Source organism: Pyrus communis, chromosome 8, assembly GCF_963583255.1.
Source record: "Pyrus communis chromosome 8, drPyrComm1.1, whole genome shotgun sequence".
In the NCBI taxonomy this organism is placed as follows: Eukaryota; Viridiplantae; Streptophyta; class Magnoliopsida; order Rosales; family Rosaceae; genus Pyrus; species Pyrus communis.
The window spans coordinates 24,800,007-24,809,516 of NC_084810.1; the positions used below are offsets into that span (position 1 = coordinate 24,800,007).

General features: G+C 34.1%; 1 pseudogene; it reads left to right on the plus strand.

The window, feature by feature from the left end:
- Window positions 1-2,289: 2,289 nt before the first annotated feature.
- LOC137743663 (putative disease resistance protein RGA4) lies at window positions 2,290-9,159 on the plus strand (annotated as a pseudogene).
- Window positions 9,160-9,510: the final 351 nt, after the last annotated feature.

Here is a 9,510-nt window from a genome sequence, read left to right on the forward strand (position 1 = left end):
ACCGTCATCGCAACAATTATTGTCACCACCCCACCTTCATCACCGTCGTCACCCGCCACCACTACTAGCACATTTCATAACCACTATCTTTTATTTATATATTAATAACTGAACATTAAATTTCGTATTCAAAGTTCATTGTTTTTTAGGTTAATCAAATAAGGAAATTTACAAATTCTAGAAAATAAAATTCATCATTTCTATTTTCATCATTTTGAAATTCTTCAGCAATTTTAAATTTCTTCATCCAAACACAATTTTAATCTCACTGAAGTGATAAGAAAAGTATGTGACAAATAATTTGATATTGCATAAGTATATTTTTTAGAATCATTATTTCTTTCTTGGATTGGTAATTACCATGTGGGAAGTTGACACGAGTAAAGAAAGCCATGCTGTGAGACATCATCCTAAGACATTTTGGACTAAGCGCAGTAAAATTCAAAAAAAAAAAAAAAAAACACACGAAAAATTCTACAACGATTAACCGCCAATAGCATGAACCAAGTGAATGAATGGCTGAATATACAGTCAAATATGACTAAGATTCATGACATATACTATACTGGGATCCATGCTAGAAAAAAAAAAAAACCCAAAAACAAGTTATGGTGCTGTGAAGTTGTGAACAGCTATCACGTTTAAGGACATGAACTCTCTGTAGCAGTACTTCGGTCGCACAACTAGGAACCCTAAAAAGGAAAAATGTTCCTCACAGCTGCAGATGACATCTATCTTTATATCTTGGCATACAGCGGCTGTACAAGAGTTTTGGTAAAATCCTCACAGTCACAGTAATTATATTTTATCGACTAATTTAGCACGAAAAGGACTCAGAAGCTTTTTAAACAAGCTAGTTTTAGAAAGTTTTTTCATTTAATACAAACAATGTCGTTAAACTGGAGGGTTAAACTTTAAGACCAAACATAAATGTTCTTAACCACTTGAATTGTAATTTTTTTCCATCTAACTTTCGAACGTTGTCTATAAATATTAGCCACTTTTACCAACCTTGAATGTTTTAAACATACAAAATGCAGCAAAATTTGATTTGTTCTACCATCAATTTCATAGAGAGCACAAAAAATATTTAGCAAAACCTATCAAGTTTCCCCTTTATACCCATCCAAATGTCTTCCTCTTGAAGGATTTTGCTTTATATATACTAACCTCAAGGAATCAAGGAGGAATTATATTCAAAACGTAAGATACTTGGACGCGCCGCGGAAAGAAGGAAGGAACTAGGTGTGTCTAAAGCAAAGGATCAACAAGGAAGAGCAAAATTCAAAATGTAAAAAATAAAAAAAATTAGTGACATAAAAAATAAAATTTTCCATCACTTATATAATAACACGTGATGTACCATTTGTGTTATAAGCACAAGGAAAAATTTCTCCTAGATTTGAGCTTCATTGCTGGTTTGAGCCCGTATCATCGCTATTTCAATTTTATTTTTCATTTCTATTTGTTTCATGTCTCTCTTAACTTATTGTACTTATTTTTTTTATCAATATATTCACAACGATGCCTTTTTATGATATAAATGCCAAAGTGGGATTGACATTGTTGTTTGATTAAAAAAAGTTATTTACCTTATTCTGGCATCTTGTACTCTTAATCCATGTAAATTTTACTAATAGATAGAAAAATATTGCCTTGAATTGTCAACAGGCCGCAAAAGAAAGGAATTTCCCACTAATCCAAATGATGTATCTTTAAATAAATAAAGTTCGTAAATGAAAATAAAAAGCATGATTTCTTGTTCAAGGTTATTTGAGGAAAAGGAGCTAAAGTGCAAAGCATTACGTGACATCAACGAGACATAAGGGCCAATATGTATAGTAAAGGCGATGAGAAAAAGAAGTTAGAATTTGAAAGCAATTTAGCAAAAGATAAAATTTCTAAAAGTATTAAAGAAGAAAAGAACAAGTAAACGAGAAAGTAGACACATATCTAAACCAAAGAAGAATATATCAATTATATTAAGAATCAAATATATCCTTGGAAGCATTACCAAACAAATATTTCCTTGCAAGCACCACGGTAGGAAGGAAATAGAAGTGTCTAAAGCAAAGGATCGAACGTATCCTTCAATTAAATTCAAAACGTACGTAAGATAGTTAGCGCACTAAGGAAGGAAGGAACTAGTCGTGTCTAAAGGAAAGGATCAAATATATCCTTCAATGATTGAATACACCACCTTTTCACGTTATAAAAAGTTAGACCTACCGACGTCTCTTGTCTATCATATCATCCTCCATTGCACTTGCATTGCATCCAAGACAGAAATTAAACACTGTGATTAGCTGAGTTGCAGGAAATTGAAGGAATGGCGGCTGAAGCTGTGCTTACTTTTGCTACCGAGGGAATACTGAAGAAGGTGCTTTCACTTGCTGCTCAACAATTCAGTCTTGCATGGGGTTTCAAAGCTGAGCTCGGAAAGCTTCAAGAGTCATTCACAAACATTGAACTTTTGTTGAATGATGTTGCCGACAAACCACAAGGTAGTATATATTTTTGAATTGTCTTGTAATCTCTCACACACATGCTACAATTACAAGGTATTTAACTTCTTTTCATTCTCTAACAGGTGGGCCAATAGAGGCATGGGTGAAGAAACTCAAAGACGTAGCTCATGTGTTGGAGAACAATTCAGAAATAAACAAATATAACAGAAATAAACAGAACTTTAAATTCTAATATTTTATTTACCAAATATACTTGATGTGCAGAATGAAATTATACAATAAATACATAAACTAATATAATAATATCAATGATACTAACTTGATCACAGAAGGTAGAGGCTAGCGTAAAAGCTATGTCCTTCGAACAGTATTTTCGTCCCACCCTTGTGCTTGTGGTTCTACAATGTCTGCTCGACCAGGATACAACTACCAAATTCTACAACCCGCACCGGATTATAGAACTCTAGCGAATTGCTTTGTGTGTTTACTCTCTGGAAATTTTGTACGGAAGATAAGGAGGAAGAAAAGATGATTCTCACTTGGATACTGTGATTACAAATATATAGGCTGTTTCACACCCTTTCAAATACCTGTTCAGTGTATTTGAAAGCACACAACTCTTTCTAATAGCTGTATCTTTTAATCAAAAAGTACAACTCTTTCTAACAGCTGTGTCTTTTAATCAAAACGTTTTTTAATTAATAAATTAATTAAAAAACTTAATCCGAAAATTAAAATTAATGAATCTGATTAATTAATATTAATTGTATTTAGGCTATATTATATTCAAGCCTAATTCACACAACCATAAGACCCAAGCCTTCAATCCATTTCCAAATGGTCCAAGTTCTAATTACTAAGAAAATGGAATAAGCCTATATAAAGGTTTATGAAAAAATACTATTGACCAATGTGGGACAAGAGGGTCTCAAACTCCAACAGGTGGGCCAATAGAGGCATGGGTGAAGAAACTCAAAGACGTAGCTCATGATGCTGAGGATGTCTTGGATGAACTCGAGTACGAAGGTTATCGGCGTAAAGTCGAAATCCAAAACCATATGAAGAAAAAGGTTCTTAACTTCTTTTCACTCTCCAATCCACTTGCATTTCGTCTTCAAATGGCGCATAAAATTCAGAAGATCAATGCATCCTTGGTGGATCTCGAGAGGAAAGCTTCTCTTATTGGACTAGCTTCCAAGAATAAAGTTGCAACCACTCAGGGGATTAGATGGGACAGACAAACCAACGCATTCATTGGCAAAGACGAAATAACTGTTGGAAGGAAAGATGATGTGTCAAAAATAGTCACAACCTTGACCGACTCCAAATACGATCAAGAAAATCTTGCGGTTATGGCCATCGTGGGAATGGGAGGCCTCGGAAAAACAACATTGGCCAAGTCAGTTTACAATGAGGATTCGATACACAAGTTTTTTTGAAAAAAAGATTTGGATTTGTGTATCCGACACTTTTGACGTCAATTTCATCCTACATCAAATGTTAGAACAACTTAATCGGGGAAAAGCTCATTCTAAAGATAACCAGAATACTCTGCTTTTGTCTCTTAACGAAGAGTTGAAAGATAAAAAATACTTACTCGTACTTGATGACGTTTGGAACGAAGATTCCAAATTATGGGAGAGTTTCATGGAATGTTTGTCAAAGCTTAGTTCTGCTAAAGGATCCAAAATTATGGTCACCACTCGCAAAGAGAAAGTTGCATTAACCTCAGAAAGGCTACTTCCACGACATGTATTGGGAAAACTTTCAGGGGATGAATGTTGGTCCATCATGAAAAATAGAGCTTTCACCAATAGCAGTGATCCTGAGTTTGATACAATTGGAAGGGAGATTGCTGAAAATTGCGGTGGTGTTCCGTTGGTGGCAAAGGTGCGTACTATTATTATGTATCATAACATGAAATCTGCACCTTTTTTATATTTATTTGTTTACACAGTTTTCATTTATAAATCAGGAAATTTGGGTATTAGGGTTTAAACAAGATGATTTTTAAATTATAGCATGAATGGTTTTATAATTCTGAATTAGATCCTTCTTTTAAAACCACTTTGACACATCATCTACAATGATATCCATACGTTTTGCTATTATTTACAAGCTTGCCATTTTTTCTTACCTATTGCCAGTCATGCAAGATAATTGTATCCCATACAGGGCAATTTTAATTATTACGTTAATGCTAAGTCAGTTCTCAAATAGAAAAGAAATTTAACTATTTACGAAACTTTAGGTCCATTAATTTAGGTGCAACTATTTTGATTAGGTACCTTAGTCATTAGTTTCATTTGTATCAAATGAAAAAAAGGTACGATATTTTATGTCCGTTGACTTAAGTGCAAATATTTTGTTCGATACATCATATTTTTATGATTGAAAATATATGATTACATGTGACCTAATAATAAATAAATAAAAATTACAAAATTGATTAATTAGAAAATTTATGGAAGGCATATATGGTTGGTCCTCAAATATGTTAGTTCAATTCAAACGAGGTAAGAAAATAAGCCAAAATGGCTCCTAAAAAATGCACAACACAATAGAAACATTTCCCTTAATTACACAAGGGTATTATAGTAAAAAACAAATAGTTAATCTAGAAGGAAAAAATAATAAATATGATGTGGAATACAACTGTTGACCTAAATACTAAGTCAATAAACTATTTTCAAATGTATAATCTTACACCAGACATTTGTCTAAAAGTGAAATTATATAAGGATTAAAGTTAGATTTTCTCTTTATAAATTAGGACAATATTTGCCTCCACCCCATTGGGTGCACCACCTTATAAATTAGGACAAGGTCTTGTGAAAAACGTATTTTGACAGTATAAATTTCAGAATCAAAACCATTCATGTTTGTAATCATCATTGGAATATCATCATTACAAAAGGGGTTATTTAGAGATAGGTCATTGCAACTCTTATTTTCTATACAAAAAACCATCTAGTGTTAAACATCCAAATAAAACTGAAATTTGAAAGTATGTCATATATGCAAATAAATAACCTGTTATTATAATTTATAAATATTTGCAACATATGCCACAAAGATATTATTACTCACCCTTTTTTTTTTTTCATAAATGTTATTCCTCAACCTAAATGTGTCTTCCACATATACCAAAAAAATAATATTTTCTATAAATAATATATATAGGTAGATTAATTTATATAAAAATAATATATAGAGCTATATTAATCTATCTTGTTTAAATTTCAAGGGATAGGTAAATTTAGTAAATTATTTGTATTGCAATATATATAGCCATAATGTGCTAGATGAAAAATAATTTAATATAAAATTTTGGGTACATTATATAGCTATAATGTGATAAATAAATTATTTTTACAATTAATACTCTTATTCTAAGTAGGTACACTAACATATAGATAGGTACATCAAATTCTATGAAAAAAGGAAAATAGATACATTATTTTGTCTATGTTTCATACCAAAAACAACATAATATATCTATCTATTTATATTTTAGCTAGGTAAAATAGCATGCTAATAGGTAAATTACTTTTACCGTAAAAACAATTTTGAACCCTAAAACAAAATTGTGGTGGTCGTTGATAAAAAGAAAAACATTTTTGAGAAAAAAATCCTGATCAAATAATAAATTATAACATTAATGCTTTTTTTGGGGGGGGTTGTTGTGGGAAATCAATAATCCCCCCCCCGCCCCCCAACAATTTTCAATCTGCATAAGATTAATTGTATATGTCAAAATGTAATTAGAGGTATTTTAGGCATTAAAAAAATATGTGAAGTTAAATATAATTAATGAATTTACTTATGTACAACCTATTTTTTACATTATTTTAGGACACCTTTGAACTCACTAATCCAATTAACAGGTTTTGGGAGGCATTTTGCACACTAAAAAAAGTGTTGAAGAATGGTCATCGTTTAAAAACAGTAAAATATGGGACAACCTATTAAAAGAAGAAGATAGAATTATGCCAGTCCTGAGGTTGAGTTTTGACAATTTAGAATCACCATCATTGAAGCAATGTTTTGCATATTGCTCAATGTTTGAGAAAGATGTTGAAATTCAAAGAGACAACCTGATTCAACTTTGGATGGCTCAATGACTACTCCGCGCTTCGCATGACGAAAGTAAAGATATGGAGGACATAGGCAATGAATATTTTGATATTCTATTGCAAAGCTCCTTATTTCAAGATGCTACGATGAGTGACGATGGCATTGTTAGCAAATGCAAGATGCATGATCTTGTGCATGATCTTACAGAACATGTATCCAAATCCAAAAGCTTGATGAGAGATTTAGGTGGCATAGATAATACATTAGAGATTCGACATGCTGCTTGGGTTTTTACTTTTGATTTAGGACAAATTCCAAAAAGAAGTGATGGGAAATTGCGGTCACTGTTTTTCGACTACGATGAAGTTCCTATTAACATTCTTCCACGATTCAAAGCTTTACGCTTCTTAGATTTAAGTAATGCTTATATTGAAGAATTTCCAGTTTCAGTTGGTAGGCTGAAACACTTAAGGTATCTTGACATTTCCAATACAACCTTCAAAGCACTCCCCAAATCTATAGGCAAGCTCTATAACCTTCAGACATTAAGAGCAACAAATTGTGCCTTTAAGGAGTTTCCAAAAGAAATGCAAAACTTGATCAACCTGAGACATATTTATTTTGATGTGGATATCAAATTCCCAAAGGGGATAAGCCGGTTGAATTGCCTTCGAACATTACCTTACTTTTTGGTGGGTAATGAGATTGGTCATCAGATTGAAGAGTTGGCTGGCTTGAAACAATTGAAAGGTCAATTAATTGTTTGTAATCTGGAGCATGTAAAGAATGGAGAAGAAGCAAAGAAAGCTAAATTAGAGGATAAGACGAAAGTATGTCATTTGGAATTCAAATGGACAGCAGATAGGTTAACAACTGATAACAATGAGGAGGAGGATGTCCTAGAAGGCCTCCGACCATATCCTGAGTTGAAGAGCTTAAGTATTGAAAACTTCATGGGCGTTAAGTTTCCATCGTGGATGATGAGTGGGTCATTACCGCTCAACAACTTGAAGAAGATTCAATTACTTGGATGCCGCAAATGTGAAGTAGTCCCACCGCTCGGTCATCTACCCAATCTTACAGAGCTTGAGATTAGAGGAATGGCTAACTTGAAATGTATTGGAGCAGAGTTCTACGGTTATGGTCTTGTCCACAATGTAGCCACAAGAAGTAAGGAAACAATTACTTTATTTCCAGCGTTAAAAGTATTACATATTTTTTATTGTGGTGATCTAATTGAATGGAAAGAAGCACCGATTATTCCAATTGCACAGAGCATGGCATCTTTACAGAAATTAGAGATTGAAGATTGTGGACGATTGTCACACCTACCGAGTGGGTTAAAGTACTGCACCGCTCTCCAACAATTGAGTATACGAAGTTGCGATGGATTATCAGGTCCATTGAGTTTATGGGCCTCTCTCGTGAAAGTGAGTGTAACGGAATGCAATGGACTATCAGGCCCATTGAGTGTATGGGCCTCTCTCGTGGAATTGCAAATTAGGAATTGCAATGATCTGACATCAATTGAAATGAAAGGCGGCGTGTCCCTCACAGTCGCCTCTCTTGAGAAATTGACAATCATGTGTTGCAGTGAATTAGCAAGCTTACCTGCTCTTCCACAACAGTGTCCCTCTCTTCAGGAATTGGAGATATGGGAATGCCCAAAGCTATCATGGTTTGGTGTCAAAAGTGGGAGAGTTGAGGAGGAGGATTGCAATAGTCTTGGACAACTGTGGATATGGAGTTGCCCAAAGATAGCGTCCTTTTGTGCCCAAAGTAGCAGAATTGACGAGGAGGAGTGCATTAGTCTACAATCTACTTCAGACTTGCGCACCATGACCTCCCTTCGAGATCTGACCATTGGATATTGTGAAAGATTAGAAAGTTGGGTGAGCAGCCTACAATTCCCACTCTTTCTTGAGACGCTGGAAATACGTGGTATGCCTAATTTACACATTCTTCCAAGTTTAGACCACCTCCATTCTCTCCGTACTTTGTCGATTGTAAATTGGCGAAACCTAAAATATTTGCCAACGGGGCTACAGTGGCCCACTGGCTTGGAGACATTGACTGTCGGTGGGTTCTGGGAGGAGCTCGATTCCTTCCCTGATTTTGAAGTTGGATCATTAATGCATCTTACAAGCTTAAGGTTGTTTGGTTGGCCTAAGCTCAAGTCTCTGCCTCAACAAATTCAACACCTCACTTCTCTAACATCTTTGTGGATAGAGTCATTTGAGGGAGTGGAGACTTTGCCATAATGGTTGGGTAGCCTTACATCCCTTGCATTTCTGTTTATTAAAAAATGCGAGAATCTGAAGAATTTACCAAGTGTCCAAGCTATGCAACGCCTCACCAAATTACAAAAACTAGGGATTTATGGATGCCATCCCCTTCTAGAGGAAAGATGCAGGAGGAACAGCGGCACAGATTGGCCTAAGATTTCTCACATTCCAGAGATCACAAGTAAGTTTTAAATTATTGAAATCAAATTATAGAGCTAACGTTTCTTCTTTTATTTCGTGTCTCCAATAGTACTACACTCAAATTTAAACTATTATAACATAATTTGTTTATCCTTCTCCCTCTTCTTTTAATGATCAGTATACTTGGATTGAAGCTACGCAACTGGAACGATGTAGTGCAGTAGGTGCAAGCAGAGTACAGGTACTGAAGCACAAGATATGTTTTTTTACAGAAATGTGGTGTTTGTTGCTTTAGATATTACTGTTGAATAAGAAGAGTATCCAAGATAACTCTAATGATCCCAAGAAGAAGAAAATAGAGCACACACTTAAAGAAAGCTCACAAAAGAAACTAATTAGCAAAGCTTTTCTTCTTTAGCTCTAGGCTTTGTTTTTCTTTGGATGATTTACAATGCTTGAGAACTTAGGTATTTATAGCAAACCAAATGATTAAACTAAGATTATTTATTACCACACAAAACACATTAATTGCACCTAAT